The sequence below is a fragment of the Tachyglossus aculeatus genome, chromosome 5, assembly GCF_015852505.1.
Source record: "Tachyglossus aculeatus isolate mTacAcu1 chromosome 5, mTacAcu1.pri, whole genome shotgun sequence".
In the NCBI taxonomy this organism is placed as follows: Eukaryota; Metazoa; Chordata; class Mammalia; order Monotremata; family Tachyglossidae; genus Tachyglossus; species Tachyglossus aculeatus.
This window is the reverse complement of record NC_052070.1, coordinates 93,461,790-93,481,240: the sequence shown is the minus strand read 5'-3', so window position 1 is coordinate 93,481,240 and position 19,451 is coordinate 93,461,790.

Here is a 19,451-nt window from a genome sequence, read left to right as displayed (position 1 = left end):
CCGCAACACACAGCCACTATTTCTGAAAAGTTATAGAGATTTCTAAATACTCTAATGGATTTTTATTGAGGAAAATTGGGATACCAGAGCACCTTGAAGCCAAACTGTGGGGAATAGTTTACCACTTTTCAAGATGTAATGTTTAGAGTACCTCTTGTTCACCAGTGGCCAGTTCAAAGACTCATTAAAAGTTTTACAACTTTTCTTTTGATAAGTTCATTGAAATTACCATCAAAATTACTGAAGAAGTCGCTACCACTAAAGGACATGTGTGACATTAAAGAGAAATAGCAAATTATTATTTAATGAGATGACTACTCTCTCTATTGTTACTTCATTTTCAAGTAACACTGAAATAGGCTCCCTGGTGTTTATAGTTTCTGGCTATCTTTTTTTTTTTCCTTCAGCTCATCATTAATTCTTTTTTTCTCCTTACTAATCAGCCATGTCTGATTTTATGCAATATTCCCTTTGGATTTGAGGGTTACTTATAGATCCAGACAAGTACTCTATCAGCAAGTACAGTCAAGGACATACCTTGTGAACATTACCATAAACTCGTACATAGAGTTAATACGACAGTTACACCTCTGGGCTGATGTTTATCAAGGATTTCATAAATCTGATGGACAATACACCAAGCAATGTTAGAGAAAGAAATTGGTGTTATTGTGCAGTCCAATGAAAGTACTCCATGGTAATCTCCTTTAGGTAAAAACTTGGTTCAGGTACCTAAGTTTAGCTAGAACTAGTTTAGGGGACAAGCAGACAGGAAGACAAACTATTTTATAATTGGAAAGATGAAGCTTGTAGACTAATTTGCCTGTAGCATTGCCATAAGTAGAGAAAAATGTGGATGATTGCCGACAAACTGAAACTCTGATAACTGCACCTTTTCTCAGTTCCGTTTCATCCATTTAATGTCCCCATGCATTTTTAAAATTCATTTTAAAATGTAGCTTTCTTTGGTGTTGGCTCTAGAAAAATTATTACAAAAATGAAAATAAAGGTAGAATAACTAGCAAAATGCTTTACACATAGTAAGTGCTTAAGAAATGCCATCATCATCATTATTATGTATAAATTTGATCTCAATCTTTCTATGCCTAATTTTTATTTTTCAAACCTAAACTTGAACGAATTAAAATGAAAAATATAACTTGAAAATAGCCAGGAATGGCTACTGTAATGACTGAATATTTTTTATATTTTAATGCAATAGTATATGAAAGGTACTTCAAGAATGCTTTTTCTTTATCAAAATGCCACAGGTTCATTCTACCAGCAGCATAAAGTGAAATATACTTGTACAGAAGCTCAAATATAATCACAGTCAAAATAAAAGCTTGAGAAGAACCAAACAGGTGGTGGGGATAAATACATTGAATGATAAAAACAATTTGTCAGAATTAATGATCATGATTTTATTTTCATTTTTTTAGTCCTGAATTTGTTCATTCATATTATGAATAATTTGACACTGATAAAAATCTGTTTCATTCCAAGATATACTCTCAGCTCTTTCTAGCCCATTAGGTATCAGTCCACTTTAATAATGAAAGTTTTTTTTTTCCTTCCTTTTAATACCATAGATATTTTTTCCTTCAGCATATTGGAGACCATGTGCCCACTTATGGTGAGCAGTTAATGCTTAAGACCCCTATAGAGGGAACTTCTGGTCTCCAACTGAATTTTAGATATGAGACCCCTACACTAGTGACACAGAACAGAAATCTTGACACTGTGGGACTTCAACTGCTTAATTCTATTGCTTAATTATGTTGCTTAATTGAAGCAGTGGGAAAGTTTAGTAAATGACATTTATTTCATAACCACTTTAAAAATTTGGAAAAGAGGGAAATTTACAATACACAGAGTTAGATATTTGAAGGATAAGATGGTTTGTTTTAAGCTTTTTAATCTTTGGGCTCTAAGCTGAATAGCACAACAAGTTCACATCAGGATAGTGGCATTAGCCAAGACAAGTTTACAATTCCCTGAGTGTATTTCGATCATTCTGAGCTTGAAATATCTGTCAGTCCAGAGCAGATGCTGCTGTTGCTGTTCTAGTTGCTGTGCATGTGTCATGTTGCTGAAACCCCTAGATAATGATTACGACCGATTATACAAGATGCCATGTTCCTTAATCATATCACTTACATTTCTACTGGATGGCAATGACAAGGGTTTGAAAGAAGATCACAGCTGTCTAATAAAAAAATCAGATAAAATGAAGCATATGAAGACAGAAAATTACCCAAACCTGAAAAGTAGCTTTTGTATGGTTAGTTTTTGCATTCTTCTTAACCTAGCTTAACTCATGCATTCTCTACCAGTAGAATTTCTTATCTCAATAGTAGTAATATTATATTAATATACAACTATTAATTATGTTTTAGTGCATTATTCCCTAGCATTTTTCCTCTCTCCCTCCCTCACCTCAAATTTGTAAAGTAAATATTGATGCTTTGGCGATTATAGGTCTTAACATGAAGTACAAGAAAACAGCATTCTGATTCCACAAGGTTTCTGAGAATAACCTCTTCTCACCTTCCAGTAACTTTGGCACTAAGATGGAGGTATTACCTCTTACGCTTTTGAGATTCTTTCAACAGAGAAAGCCAGAACTCCTGAATTAAACTCAATGCACTTTACAATTTCAGGGCACATTTCACTAATGTTTAAGAGGACACAGCTCATCCCCTGAAACATAGAATTGGAGTCTGTTAAAATTGAGAGAAGAGCAACCAAGTTAACAACAACAACAAAACACCCCCCTGTAGAAAAAAGTAATCTTTGTAGAAGGAAACTCAAATAACACAACACATAAGCATATATGCACACTAGAAAGTGAAATTGAAAATATGAACAACTATTGCTGACATTTTTAAAATGAAGAATTAAGTATAAGCAAGGATTTTTTTCTGGAATGAAATAAATTTTACTCTTACACTGCATTCAGAAGCTCAAACAAAGAGATAACTAAATGTTCAACTATAATCTTTGAAATAAACTTCATTTTTTCAGCTTCCTTCATCTTTCAAGAAGAATACATCAGGAGATATGCTCATCTTTCATTTTGGGATGGCAAATAGCCAAAAAGGTGCAAAGCTTAATTTATGATTAGCTAGATGTATTTTTTTTTTATAGTGTGCCACCTGAAGCTGTCAGCCCTTGAGCCAGTGTAGTGAGTGTATATGACAGTCAAACTGATGGAGAATAAATTATGCATGTGAGCCTGGCTAGATCCTGCTGTCTGGTAACAATTGTTTGGCAAGTGCTTGACCCTTCACTTGTCCAAAGTGATAAGTGTGTACATGGGTTTGTAATGGTAATTATTCTGAACTTTGCATCTAGCTTTCCTCATTGTTGACTTCACTAGAAACTCCATTAGATTATTCTGGGTATAAAATCCTCATGAGGAAATCATAGTTTAAAACTTTTCCTTTTCCATCAGTGTCTTAATCAGGTTATGTGATCTCATAGATAACATCTCAGTAATTGAACAGTGATATCTTCCATATTTTAACTCATTTAATGTAGAGATGTTTTCTCTTTGGCAACAAGCAAACACAAGAAGGTGAATTTGATAAAACAATGAATAATTCTTCATATGTCATTTCAGATATTGTCCTACAACTTTAACTGGAGACAATTTGGTGGTGCCAAGAAACCATCTTGAAGCATAATGCAGAATAAATTAACCATGGCTTTTTGGATTAAGTGTGTTTTCACATTTGTCTGTCCATACCATAACACTGTAAAGTTCTGGAAGGCAGGGATCACAAACAAGTCTTGCTTCTGATGCACTCTCCCAAGGGCTCAATACTGTGCTCTTGGGCAGGCACTCAATCAGTACCATAATACCATAAAAACTCTTTCAGCTGGACCCGATCATACTTCAGTCAATAGCATTTCTTGAGTGCTAATTGTGTGCAGAACATTATAGTAAGTTCTTGGGACAGTGCATACAATGGAGTTGGTAGGTGCCTTTCCTGCCAAGAGCAGCGTGGCTCAGTGGAAAGAGCATGGGCTTTGGAGTCAGAAGTCAGGGGTTCAAATCCCAGCTCCACCAATTGTCATCTGTGTGACTTTGGGAAAGTCACTTAACTTCTCTGTGCTTCAGTTACCTCATCTGTAAAATGGGGATTAAGACTGTGAGCCCCCGCGTGGGGCAACATGGTCACCTTGTAACCTCCCCAGCACCTAGAACCGTGCTTTGCACATAGTAAGCACTTAATAAATGCCATCATTACAGGCAGTGACAGTTATTAAAATAAACTATGGCTATGTGTGCAAGTGCTGTAGGGTTGAAAGTCGGATGACTATCAAATCTCTTATGGGTACGGATTCAAGAACATAGGATATAAGGTAAGGAGATGAGAGATTAACCAGGGAAAGCCTCCTGGAAGAGAGGCTGTGATTTCAGAAATGGCTTGAAGATGGGAAGAGCCAAGGTCTGCAAGGTGTGAAAAGGGGAGAGAGTTCAAAGAAAAAGGTAGGACTTTAACAAGAGGTCAGTAGTGGAAGAAATGAGAACAAGGCATAATGAGTAGGTAGGCTTGAGCAGAACAAAGTATATCAGTTGGTTAGAGTGGGAGAGTAGGCAGAATGGCAGAATCCCAACTCTGCCAATTAGCTGTATGACTTTGGGCAAGTCACTTAACTTCTGTATGCTTCAGTTACCTCATCTGTAAAATGGGGATTAAGACTGTGAGCCCCCTGTGGGACAACCTGATCACCTTGTAACCTCTCTGGTGCTTAGAACAGTGCTTTGCATATAGTAAGTGCTTAATAAATGCCATTAAAAATGGATAAATAGATAAGGAGAGACCTGATAAAGTAACACTAATCAATCAAATGGTGCTTATGGAGTGTTTGCTACTACTACTACTACTACTACTAAAGCATATTTGTTAAGTGCTTACTAAGTGCCAAGCATTATTCCACAAGTGCTGGAAAAGATACAAAATGATCAGGTCCCACATAGGCCTCACAGTCTAAATAGGAGAGAATAATATTTAACCAACATTTCACAGAAAAGGAAATTGAGGCACAGAGAGTTAAGTGAATTACCTAAGGTCACACAGCAGGTGAGTGGTGTAGCTGAGATTAGAACCCAGGTCATCTGACTCCTAGGCCCATGCTCTTTCTACTAGGCCATATTACTTCCCTGCTTACAATGTGCAGAACATTGTACTAAGCACTCGGGCAATTACAATACAACCGAGTTGATAGGCACATTCCCTGCCCACAAGGAGTCTAGAGAAGAAGGCAGACATAAAATAAATTATGGATGTGTACAGAAGTGCTGTGGGGCTGAGGGAGGAGGCAATATTGAGTGGTTAAATAGTACAGATCCAAGTACAGGGGTGAACCTAAAGCCAAAGTCAAGATTTTCTGTTTGCAGAGAGGAAAGAATAACTTCTAGAGATCTTTGAGGAGTGAGGAGACATGCCAGAATTATGCTTTAGGAAATGGTCTGATCAACAGTGTGAAGTATGGATTGGACAAGGGAAAGATTAGAGGGAGAGATGTCTGCTAGGTGCTGATGTAGTAGTTGAACAAAGATGACAGGTACTTGAACCAAAAAGTAGGCAGTTTAGATGGATTCTCAGATGTTGTGAAGGAAGAACTGATAGGATATGGTGACACTGAATATGGGGGTTTAGAGAAAAAGGACTCAAGGATAATGCCAAAGATAATACCATTAACCTTGGCATTGTGATATAGGGAGGATGATGGTGTTGTCAAGTGTGTTGAGAAAGTGAGGAAGAGGAGGCAATTTGGAAAGAAAGATGAGTAATTCAGTTTTGGATATGCTGAATTTGAGGTGCATGTGGAAATCTGCCAGCAAAATTCCCAAAATGAAGGAAAAAAAATCAATCCATAGTATTTATTGAGTGTCTTCCTACTGTTTTTAAATGGCTAGGAGAGAACCACAGAACTACTTTACATGATCCCTGCTCTTCAGGAATTTATAATCTAAAGGGAGACACAGGCAGCAAAATGTTTTACAGATAGAAGGAAGAAGGAAAAGTAGAAGTGAGCATGCGTTAAAGTATTAGAGAAATGAGATATGTACAGCTATGCTACAAGTAATTGTGGGAATACAGTTGGTGCTGAAGTGGTAGTTTGGTGCTGAAGTGGTAGTTGGGGGAATGCAACTTGGAGAGAACAGAGATTAATTGTGCAAGGCCTCCTGGAGGAGATGAATTTTCAGAAAGACTGAATATGGGGAGAGCTACGGTCTGGAAGATTTGGAGAGTGAGGGAAGTTCAGGCAGGGATAAGGGAATAAACAAGAGGTAGGAGAAGGGAAAGACAAGAACAAGCCATGAGTATCTTATCTTGAGATGAACGAAGAGTGAACTGGGCTGTCTTGGGAGAAGAGAGTAGATAGGTAGGAAGGAGAGAGCTGATTGAGTGATTTAAAGCCAATGATTAGATGTTACTGCTTGATGCAGAGAGGAATGGGCAACCGATGGAAGTTTTAAGTAGTGGAAAGATATGTGCAGCATGGCAATTGAAAAAAATCCAGGCAACAACTACTATGGGGCTCTGCACACAGTAATCACTCAATAATATCATTGATAACTATACACAAATGTGGACAGGAGAAGGGAGAAGGGAGAAGCTGGAGGCTGGTAGACAAATGAGGAAGAAGAAGCAGTAGTCAATTTGGGATATGATCTGCAGTTAATAAGTGCTCAGTGAATACCATCGATGATGATGTTGATAAGTGTATGCACAAATGTGGTGGCTGTTTGGATGAAGAAGGAGAAGACATAAGAAAATCAATTTGCTCTATATTCTGCCCTTAGAAGGATCTGACCTGGAAATGTAAAAAACCCCAGAAATTATAGGAGTAGTAAAGTGTAATATAATATATGCTACATATAATTCCTGCTGTAGTCTCTCTGAATAAACTAAGATGATTGCTTGGGGTGCTTGCTAAACCCCCTTCAAATGAGTTCCGTGACCATAGAGAAGCAGCGTGGCTCAGTGGAAAGAGCATGGGCTTTGGAGTGAGAGGTCATGGGTTCAAATCTCAACTCTGCCAATTGTCAGCTGTGTGACTTTGGGCAAGTCACTTCACTTCTCTGTGCCTCAGTTACCTCATCTGTAAAATAGGGATGAAGAATGTGAGTCCCCCGTGGGGACTGATCACCTTGTATCCTCCAAGTGCTTAGAACAGTGCTTTGCACATAGTAAGTGCTTAATAAATGCCATTATTATTATTGTATGAGACCACAGGGTGTATAAATAAAATGAAAGTAAAAGAGAGGGAAGAGATTAACCTATAATTAAAACCAGACTGGTAGATACTCATGTTCATTCATTTCACTGATGACCTTCTCTAGTTTGTGGAGCAGTTGCTGACCCACATTATAATATTGGAGCTGACCACGTACTGTAAAATACGTCAGTGTAGGAAGAGGGTTCAAATGATTCAGTAGTAACAATAAATCCATCCCACTAGTAGTATAAATACGGTAACTGTTGCAAAAGTGACAGAATGCAGAGTGGGTAAATAGTAATCTTTTATTGAAAAACAAACAAATAAAATAATATTTTCTCTTTTTAAGACTACCTACCTATGTCTCCTTCTGTTATCTGCAATTTAAACTGAAAGAGACGGTGGCCTTGAAAGCTGCTATGCTGATTACCTTTTGTAAGCCTAATAAAAGGCATCAGTCATACCATTTATTTGTGAAAATGAAATCTTCATATATTGAAGGTCAATTTTAGTTGAACTAATATAATAAGCAAAAGTCAAGGTTCCTTTACTATTAAAATTGCCCATGCTATGACTCTTTAGTATTCTACTCTTAACCTTGAGTCATGCTGTGTATGTTGTTTGAAGGTTAGCACATTCCCATTACAACATAATAACCGATCATTGACGAATGGGTTTGATTCTGGGAAAAACAGAAGGGACAACAGAACAAAAATCATTCCTATAAATCTCCAAAAGGAAATATTCCACTATGCTTGACTATGCAGTCAGATCACGTGTTTAACATTTTAGTTGATCCAGAAGGGAACCCAAACTTTCTGGTCTGTCCTGACATGTACTAAGGAAATGGTAGGGTGTATGCTCCCTTCCCACTTTCTATCACCACCAACAGCATTTATTTAGTCCCTACTGTTCAGATATTCAGAGCACTAAATGAGATATTTCAGGGCAAACAGAAGAAGCCATAAAATGAGATTCCTTCCCTCATGGATTTAATAATCTAATATGGAAATCCAGGAGACATACATTGATGAAACATAATAAAGAGTCTTAGAGCTGAAACTTAAAAATTGAAGCCATTAGGCATATCGCCCTAAAATCCCCCCTTCTTCCCTTCAGTTCCTTCCTCCTCCATCCCTTGTCCAATTCTCCCATCCTTCCCAGCAGTATCTCAAGATGAAATCTCCCACCTTCCCTCAAAATCTATCCCTTCCACCTGTGCCTCTGATATCATCCTTTTGCACCTTATCAAAGCACTTTCCCCCTCTCTTCTTTCTTCCCTCTGCAACTGTTCATTTTCCAATGCCTCCTTCTCCACTGCTGCTAAAGATGCTCATGATGTATCACCTATCCTAAAACAAAACAAAATTTCCCTTTACCCCATAGCTCCCTCAAGGTATCCCCCCATCTCCCTCATACCATTCTGCTCCCAAAACCTTGAACAACTTGTCTATTTCCACGGCCTCCTCTTCTTCTGCTCCAATTTTCTCCTTGAACTCCTGTTACCTGACTTTTGCCCCCTTCATTCCATGAAAACTGCTCTTTCTAAGGTCACCAATGAATGATCTTTTTCTTGCTAAATCTAGTGTCTTCTACTCCATCCTAATCCTTTTTGATCTCTCAGTTATGTTTTACACTGTGGTCGATCCCCTTCTGGAAACATTACCTAACCATGGCTTCACTGACACTGTCCTCTCCTGGTTCTCCTCCTATCTCTCTGGCCACTCATTCTCAATCTTTTTCACAGGCTCCTCTTCTCCCTCCCATGTTCTAACTGTTGGGGGTCCTTCAAAGTTCAATTCTGAGTCCCCTTTTATTTTCCATCTATACCCAATCATTCACTCTCATGGCTTCACCAGATGATTCCCAAATCTACCTCTGCAGTACTGACCTCCCTCCTTCTTTGAAGTATCACATTTTCTTCTGCCTTCAAGACATCTCTCTTTGGATGTCCTGCTGACCCCTCAAACTTGAGAAGTTCAAAACAGAATTCCTAGTCTTCTAATCCAAACCTTGTCCTCCCCATGACTTCCCCATCACTGTAGACAACATCACCACCCTTCCTGTCTCACAAGTCTGTAACCTTGGCATTGTCCTTGACTCATCTCTCTCATCCAACCCACGCAGTCAACCTATCAACAGATCCTTTTGGTTTCACCTACACAACATCTCCAGCATCCTCCCTTTCCTCTCTATCCAAACTGCAACGATTTTTATCCAAGAACCATTCCTATTCCACCTTGCCTATTGTATTAGCCTTCTAATGCAACACTGACTTCCCTGCCTCCTGTCTCTCCCCACTCCAGTCCATGCTTTTCATTAGTGATGAGGCAATTTTCCTAAAAAACTTTCAGCCTATGTCTCTCTACTGCTCAAAAACCTCCAGTGGTTGCCGATTGACCTCCACATCAAATGGAAACTCCTTACCATTTGCTTTAAGGCACTCAATTTGTTCTCCCCCTCCTACCCTACCTCAGCGATCTTCTCCTTTAACCCAGTCCACACACTTCACTCTTGTAATGCCAATGTATTCCCTGTACTTCAATCTCATCTAGCTGTTGACCCCTTGACCACATCCTTTTTCTGGCCTGGAACTCCTTCCCTTTTCTTATCTGACAGAACACCACTCCCCATCTTCAAAACCTTATTAAAATCACATCTCCTTCCCTGACTAAACCCGTGTTTCCCTCCTCTCACTCTCCCTCCTGTGTTGCCTATGTTCTTGGGTCTGCAGTTTAAGTAGTTGATATTCACCCCAGATTAAATCCCACAGCATTTAAGTGCCAATCCTTATACTTTGCCATTTCCTGTATCTGTAGTGTACTTCAGGGTCTGTCTTCTACAGATCGTAAACTCTTTGTGGTCAGGGAGCTTGTCTACAAACTCTATTGCATTGTACTCTCCCAAATACTTGGTACAGTAATGTGCACACAGTAAATGCTCAAAGAATTCAGTGGCTTGATTGACTGAAACAAATAATAAATATAAGTGGGTGAATAGATCAATACAATTTATTAGAATTCATTCATTCATTCATTCATTCGTATTTATTGAGCACTTACTGTGTGCAGAGCACTGTACTAAGCACTTGGGAAGTACAAGTTGGCAACATATAGAGATGGTCTCTACCCAACAACGGGCTCACAATCTAGAAGGGGGAGACAGACAACAAAACAAAACATGTGGACAGGTGTCAAGTCGTCAGAACAAATAGAAATAAAGCTAGATGCACATCATTAACAAAATAAATAGAACAGTAAATATGTACAAGTTTGTCTCCCCCCTCTAGCCTGTAAGCTCATTATGGGCAGGGAATGTGTTTGTTTATAGTTGTATTGTACTCTCCCAAGTACATAGCACAGTGCTCGTCACACAGTAAGCACTCAATAAATATGACTGAATGAATGAAAATCAATAATAAATAAGTAATGGGCAAGTAAATGGGAGGGATGAAATGACCAAAGGAAAGGCATGCTTAGGGAGATCAGCCTTTGCACCCTACCTACTCCAGTCTACCTAAGGAGTGCTGGGTAGGCACTCATGTGAATATAGTTTGTACCATAATATTAATGTCCTGAGGCTTTGGTGGTAAGGAAGAATGGATGACAGAATGGCTGTAATATTCAACTTCCCTCCCACTTCTGCTATGGGGAAAGAGGTTTGGGCTGACAGAAAGAAAAAAAATAAGATGAGCCTTTACTATAGCCTCTATTCAATGCTACAGAGGCCCCCGCAGTGGGAGGGGGTTCTAAAATAGGCATCTCTATGTAGGGAAAGTCACAACCATAGTAAATAACCACTCAATTCCACCTTGGACAGGGGTTTTCCTGTCCCTGAGAGCCTTGGTTAAGATACCTGTTAGGATTAACCTGCTGATGTGACCTTGGTCAAGTCACATAATCTGTCTGTATCCCAGTTTCCTTATCTGTAAAAATGGGGATAAGATATCTGTTCTCCCTCCAACCCTCGTAGACTATGAGCCAGACCCTGACAGGAGAAGGACCATGTCCCATCCATTTTCTCTCTATCCCATCCAGAATACTCAACAGAGGTACCCTTTTGTTGTGTGATCTGAAACTCACTTGGTACCTTTTTCCCCACTCCAGCTGCAAATTGAGTAAGATGTAGATTGCCTAATTTTCTCCATCTAAAGTCAAGCCCTTTCTGTATTCAGTGATATTACTGAAGAATCTGTTACTACCACAGGGAAGTCCTCAATGTAGGAGAACCCAGTTCTGTTCCCCTAGAACATCTGAGAAACTCTCAAAGAAATGCAATATTACTCTTGACTCTTCAACAAGTAAAACCATCTTGTTTTCCTGGATTAAAAAGACTTCTAATAATAATGTTTTAATTATTTTCCCCCAATGAAAATATAAACAATGAAGGATCCACTTTTTAAAAATAGAGAAATTAAGCATCAATGTTCAGGTCTATACAAAATAGGGTAAAAGAGAGCTCTGTCAATTACCTGGGGATTTCAGGCAGTGTAGTTGGGTACTGTTGACAATTGAAGCCTTAAACTATACTTATTATTTCTGAATTATCCAGTTGGGTCTCTTCAAATTCACTGTCTAATATCCATGCTCCACTTCGTCTGGCTAGACAAAGGACCCTCATTAGAATTTTCCAGCTCACTTATTCCCAGGGAAGGTTTTCTAAAGTTATTTACTGTGTATAGGAAGAAAAGTCAAAAAGCTATTATTATTTCTAAATAGTTCTTTTACTTTATAAAAATTAAAGCTGATTAAAAAAGTCTAAAATCCTTTAAAAGTAGCTTCTCAAACCAGTCATTAAAGCAAACTGCTTGTCATGTCTAGGTCTGATACCACCCACGTGAAGTGAAGTACAATTTCATTCTCGGTATCAGAACAATAACAGCATTTCTTTCTTTCATTCTGCATTGCTTCCCTTATTCTTCCTTTCTTTTTTTGACAGAAAATCCTCATTAAAGAAGAGGAGATATTGGCAGACTAAAAATAGATGAACTTGTGAACTGTAAAATCTAGGGGGATGTAATCTTCAGCCTAAAGACATTACAGTATACACTAAGTAGTAGAATAGGAACTTGGCCAATATTTGAATGGGGAATTGTGGAGCATCATTATTAAAGTTTTGAGTGAGACCCTATTTTAGACATTCATTTTCCTGATTTTTCCCACAAAAAATGCTTTTTAACCAATGTTAATATTATGCAGAAACAAAACCAAGACCAAATCAATCTAGTGATCAATGAACCTGTCTCTCCCTGCTGAAAAGAGGAGAATGGCCATATTCTTTCATTCAATCAATCATTCATTCAATCGTATTTATTGAGCACTTACTGTGTGCAGAGCACTGTACTAAGCGCTTGGGAAGTACAAGTTGGCAACGTATAGAGATGGTCCCTACCCAACAGTGGGCTCACAGTCTAGAAGGGGGAGACAGAGAACAAAACCAAACATATTAACAAATTAAAATAAATAGAATAGATATGTACAAGTAAAATAAATAGAGTAATAAATATGTACAAACATATATACATATATACAGGTGCTGTGGGGAGGGGAAGGAGGTAAGGCGGGGGAATGGAGAGGGGGAGGAGGGGCAGAGGAAGGAGGGGGCTCAGTCTGGGAAGGCCTCCTGGAGGAGGTGAACTCTCAGTAGGGCCTTGAAGGGAGGAAGAGAGCTAGCTTGGCGGATGTTGGGAGGGAGGGCATTCCAGGCCAGGGGGATGACGTGGGCCGGGGGTCAATGGCGGGACAGGCGAGAACGAGGCACAGTGAGGAGATTAGCGACAGAGGAGTGCAGGTTGCGGGCTGGGCTGTAAAAGGAGAGAAGGGAGGTGAGGTAGGAGGGGGCGAGGTGATGGAGAGCCTTGAAGCCAAGGGTGAGGAGTTTCTGCCTGATGCGTAGGTTGATTGGTAGCCACTGGAGATTTTTGAGGAGGGGAGTAACATGCCCAGAGCGTTTCTGGACAAAGACAATCCGGGCAGTGGTGTGAAGTATGGATTGAAGTGGAGAGAGACAGGAGGATGGGAGATCGGAGAGGAAGCTGATATAGTAATCCAGATGGGATAGGATGAGAGCTTGAACGAACAGGGTAGCGGTTTGGATGGAGAGGAAAGGGCGGATCTTGGCAATGTTGCGGAGATGAGACCGGCAGGTTTTGGTGACGGATTGGACGTGAGGGGTGAACGAGAGAGCAGAGTCGAGGATGACACCAAGTTTGCAGGCTTGTGAGACGGGAAGTGTGGTAGTGCCATCAACAGTGTTGGGAAAGTCAGGGAGAGGGCATGGTTTGGGAGGGAAGACAAGGAGTTCCGTCTTGGACATGTTGAGTTTTAGGTGGCAGGCAGACATCCAGATGGAGATGTTCTGAAGGAAGGAGGAGATGTGAGCCTGTAGGGAGGGAGAGATAAACACTTGGCTGGTGGAACAACTGCATATTTATGCCTGTATGGAGAGGTGATTGGGAGAAAAGATTCATTTCCCTTTCCTCTCCACCCTTATGTCTCCAACCTCTTAATTAATTATATTTATTGAGCATTTATTGTGTACAGAGCACTACACAAATTCTTGGGAGAGTAAAATATGACAGACTTGGTAGACAACTTTCCCTGCCCATAAGAGTTTACAGTCTCAGGCCACACTGGTGGATTAACTCTGGGATTGCTGCTCCGCTCTTAGGCTTCTCCGGGCTTCTGCAGTCTCTGAAAGGGGTATGGCACAGAGGTATGGAGGAGCAAGTCCAGGAGATGAGGAGTAGGTGGCTTGCATGTATCATCAATGCCACACCACCACCCTGCTTTGTAACTCCTGCATCTTAAAGCTCTGTTTACAGAGTGAAAGGTCGAGGATAAAAATGACCTTACCATATGGCAGCTGAGAGATTTTATGAGTCAGCTGGGCATAAATATAGGACCGAAGAGAATCTGGGCACTGTAAGGGTATTCTCTCCTCCAAGAAGGTATCTATACTATTCATGAAAGGAGCTCAGTCCTCTCAGTGGTATATAATTTGGCATCTATTTTAAGGGTTAAGTTGAAAACCTTATAACATTTTTATGATGCTCACCAAAGTATTAACCCAACTCTTTGCCTCCATCGTGGTAATTGAATCCTTCATCTGTTCGGGACCTAGCCTAATATTTTCACAGTGACTGTGTACTACAGTAGGACATATTTTGTCTAATGTATTGTATTTGCTTTGGATCCAAGGCATAAGTCTTAGATTGTAACTTGAAAAGCAATCACAAGAAGTGAATGCCCCAAATTGGTTAAGAATGAAGTAAACATAATGGCAAAATAATTATCTACATGGATACCTGTGCTTCTAAGATGTGAGTCTGATTTTTTCAGTATGATTCAGCACACAACACTCATTTTGAGAAGCAGCATGGCCTGGTGGGCCTGTGAGTCAGAAGACTTGGCTTCTAATCACGGCAAGAATCAACATGGCTCAGTGGAAAGAGCCCGGGCTTGGGAGTCAGAGGTCATTGGTTCTAATCCTGGCTCCACCACTTGTCAACTCTGTGACTTTGGGCAAATCACTTAACTTCTCTGTGCCTCAGTTCCCTCATCTGTAAAATGAGGATAAGGACTGTGAGCCCCACATGGGACAACCTGATTACCTTGTATCCCCTCTAGCACTTAGAACAGTGCTTGGCACATAGTAAGCGCTTAACAAATACCATCATTTTTATTATTATTATTATGTGACCTTGAGGAAGTCACTTAACTTGATGCCTCAGTTTCTTCATGTAAAATGGGGATTGAATACATGTTCTCTCCTTAGACTGTGAGTTCCATGTGAGACAGATACTGTGTCCAGTCTGAGTAGATTGTATCTACCTGAGTGCTTAGGACAGCGCTTGACACATAGTAAGCACTTAACTTCAAGCTGCTGCCTGGGTTATCATTGTATAGAAACGCTCTGGGCATGTCACTCCCCTCCTCAAAAATCTCCAGTGGTTGCCTGTCAATCTTTGAATCAAGCAAAAACTTCTCACTCTCGACTTCAAGGCTCTCCATCACCTCTCCCCCTCCTACCTCACCTCCCTTCACTCCTTCTACAGCCCAGCCCACAACCCTTTGCTCCTCTGCTGCAAACCTCCTCACTGTGCCTCGTTCTCACCTATCCCGCCGTCGACCCCTGGCTCACGTCATCTTCCTGGCCTAGAATGCCCTCCCTCCGCACATCCGCCAAGCTAGCTCTCTTCCTCCCTTCAAGGTCCTACTGAGAGCTCACCTCCTCCAGGAGGCCTTCCCAGACTGAACCCCCTTTCTCATTCATTCATTCATTCAATCGTATTTATTGAGCACTTACTGTGTGCAGAGCACTGTACTAAGCACTTGGGAAGTACAAGTTGGCAACATACAGAGATGGTCCGTACCCAACAATGGGCTCACATTCTAGAAGGGGGAGACAGACAACAAAACAAAACATGTCCCCATCTCCCCCCTGCCCTACCCCTTTCCCCTCCCCACAGCACTTGTATATATCTGTACAGATTTATTACTCTATTTATTTTGCTTGTACATATTTACTACTCTATTTTATTAAAATGATGTGCATATAGCTGTTATTCTATTCATTCTGACAGTTTTGACACCTGTCTACATGTTTTGTTTTGTTGTCTGTCTCCCCCTTCTAGACTGTGAGCCTGTTGTTGGGTAGGAACCGTCTCTATATGTTGCCGACTTGTACTTCCCAAGCACTTAATACAGTAAGCACTCAATTAATACGATTGAATGAATAAATGAATGAATGAAGTATGAGGGAGCACAGGTAGTGATTTCCCATTTTGCAGATGAGGGAACTGAGTGAGGCACAGAGAAGTTAAGTGACTTGTCCAAGGTCACACTGCAGGTAAATGGCAGAGCCAGGGTTAGAAGCCAGATCCTCTGACTCCCAGGCCTGTGGTCTTTCCATTAGGTCATGCTGCTCCATGCGAAGCCAGTTTCTGTTTTCAGACACTCTACGGCAGTCGATATCAGTATGAGTTTTGCTTGTCTGATGAAGTTACATCACACAGTAGGTCTCAGTAAGTGAGGAGGAAGAGAGAGATGATAGGTAAGAAAGAGCTAGTTGATGAACAGGTGGCTAGGAATTTTTGTTTGTTATGAGAAACAATAGAGAGTCGTTTTTTTCCTGAGAAAGGGGGCGAAGTGGTCCCATTAGTATTTTCTTCTCAACAACCCCTTGTTGGTGTTTTGCATGGACTCTTGGGCAGTTTGGAAAGGAAAATAGTTAGATTCCTAAGGCAGGATGCATCTCTCTGCAGCTCCAGAAGGGACTTTGTTTCTTGTTTCATGCTGTGACCTACTTCCTCCCTAGCTACATGGACTGCCACGCTCTTTCTGTTCCTAGCAAAACCTCAAGCCCTAACTGCCTCATGCTGAAAGCCATACCTGCTTTTCACATTGAGTGAAATTGCCCCAAGAAAATATCATCAGCAACCTCCTGAAAGCCCTCTAGGCTGTAAGCAGGGAATGTGTCTGGTATATAATAATAATAATTATAATAATAATGTTGGCATTTGTTAAGCGCTTACTATGTGCAAAGCACTGTTCTAAGCACTGGGGGGGATACAAAGTGATCAGGTTGTCCCATGTGGGGCTCACAGTCTCAATCCCCATTTTACAGATGAGGTAACTGAGGCTCAGAGAAGTGAAGTGACTTGCCCAAGGTCACACAGCAGACATGTGGTGGAGCTGGGATTTGAACCCATGACCTCTGACTCCAAAGCCCGGGCTCTTTCCACTGAGCCATGCTGCTTCTATTGTTATATTGTACTCTCCAAATTGTTTAGTACAATGCTCTGCACACAGAAAGCACTCAGTAAGTACAATCGACTGACTGAAACAACTAAAATGTGGGAAAAAAGGTCTCCAAACTCACAAAGACTTATTTAGCAACATAACACCATTTTAAAAATAAATAGGACATTACCTAGTGCAAGCAGGTAGCTCACTCATAGAAGCCCCAAAATGTAAGATATTATCTAGTACTAGTGCTAATAGAATATGACTCTAGTCGTGGGCTACAATCCGATATAACTTTTTCTCTCTCCTCCCCCCTTGCTACTCCTCCTACTGTTCTCATCTCTTCAGCGACATTTCTCAAACAGTGCACAAACTCCTCCATTTTTATTGTCAGTCTTCAACTCCTAAATGGCAAGATGTATGACTTTGAAATATTGCACAGTGGCTGATAAATGGTGGGATTTCATTTTGACAGAAAAATTCTTCCACAGATAAAATAACAATCCTGCACTCATCAGGATATTCAAATCATCAGGAAATAGATGATAGATTGTTAAACAGATAAGGGTTAAAACTGCATCACCTGTAGCCAGTCATTTACCTCAGGGTACAAGTACAAAACTAAAAATGTTTATTAAAACATTGTTCCCAAATGTTTTGTAATGTATCTTCCTGATTAAATGTCCCTCTTCCCTTCAAGGGAGATTAGTTTAAAAGGGAGATGCCCCAGAGATCATCAGACTGGTACTTTGCCAAAATAGGGGCCTGGGGAGTCTATAAATAGGACCTGGCATGTAAAGTGGTCTTCAGATGGTTTTCAATCGGGAATCAGTCTGTAGGAGTGCATGAACTTGTTTCAATTGATGCCATGGTACATAGGGAAAGAAGAGATCAATGATATTCAATATTCCATATTTACTACCCATTTGGAATATGGAGAACAAGATTGACCCAGGATTTGAAAGGTAAAAATTTGGGCAAATCTTCCCTTCCTCCCTTAAGATTTGCCTTGCAAATCCTGGGCATGTCTCTGCCCCAGCTTCAGCAGGACCAACTGAATAATAATAAATAATTATGGCATTTGTAAAGTGCTTACTGTGTGCCAGGCACTGTACTAAGCGCTGGGGTAGATACAAGCAAATCAGGTTGGACACAGTCCCTGTCCTACTTGAGACTCATAATCTTAATGCCCATTTTACAGATGAGGCAACTGAGGCACAGAGAAGTGCAATGACTTGCCCAAGGTTGCACAGCAGACAAGTGGCAGAGCTGGGATTAGAACCCATGATCTTCTGACTCCTAGGCCCATGCTCTATCACTAGGCCACCAGAAGCTACTGGACCTTCCTGTCTGTTCTATTCATGCCCCCTAGAGATACTCCATTGGAAGGACAGAACTTCATGGGTCCCAGCGGGAAGAGGATCATTTATGTCCACCATGCACATGCAAACCCCTGCCCTGAAAGTAGAGCAGAGTGGCCTGGTGGTTAGATCATGTGCCTGGGTGTCAGAAGGACCTGGGTTCTAGTCTCAGCTCTACCACTTGTCTGCTGCGTGACCTTGGGCAAATCACTTAACTTTTCTGTGTTTTAGTTACCTCATTTGTAAAATGGGGATTACAACTGTGAACCCTATGTGGGGCATGACTGTGTTCAACCTGATTACCTTACATCCACCCCAGCGCTTAGATCAGTGCCTGGTACATAGGACGTGCTTAACAAAAACAGTTTTTTTGAAGCACTAAAACGTGGACTCTAGCAACTGGAGCTGACACTTAAATGACCTATATATATGTATATATGTTTGTACATATTTATTACCCTATTTATTTATTTATTTATTTTACTTGTACATATCTATTCTATTTATTTTATTTTGTTAATATGTTTGGTTTTGTTCTCTGTCTCTCCCTTCTAGACTGTGAGCCCACTGTTGGGTAGGGACTGTCTCTATATGTTGCCAACTTGTACTTCCCAAGTGCTTAGTACAGTGCTCTGCACACAGTAAGTGCTCAATAAATATGATTGATTGATTGATTAAATGAAGAGAAGCAACATGGCCTAATGGACAGAGCAAAGGTCTGGGAGTCAGAAGGACCTGGGTTCTAATGCAGGCCCTGGCACTTACAGGCTGAGTGAACTTGGGCCTCAGTTTTCTCATCTTTAAAATGGGAATTAAGACTGTGAACCCCATGTGGGACATGGGCTGTGTTCAATGTGATTAGCTGGTATCTACCCCAGCACTTGGCAAAGTGCTTGGTACACAGTAGGAGTCTTAACAAATACCATTATAAAGAAAGGAAAAAATGAAGGCTGAGGGCAAAGGGTAAATCACCTCAAGTTCTTCCTGGCTTGTTGTGTGCCAGGGTTCATGGATCTTCTACCTCTGGACCAGTCAGTTTAGTTACAAAACTCAAAATAAAATTTCTATTTCTGATCTGTAGATGCAAACATCTAAAGCTGGCAGA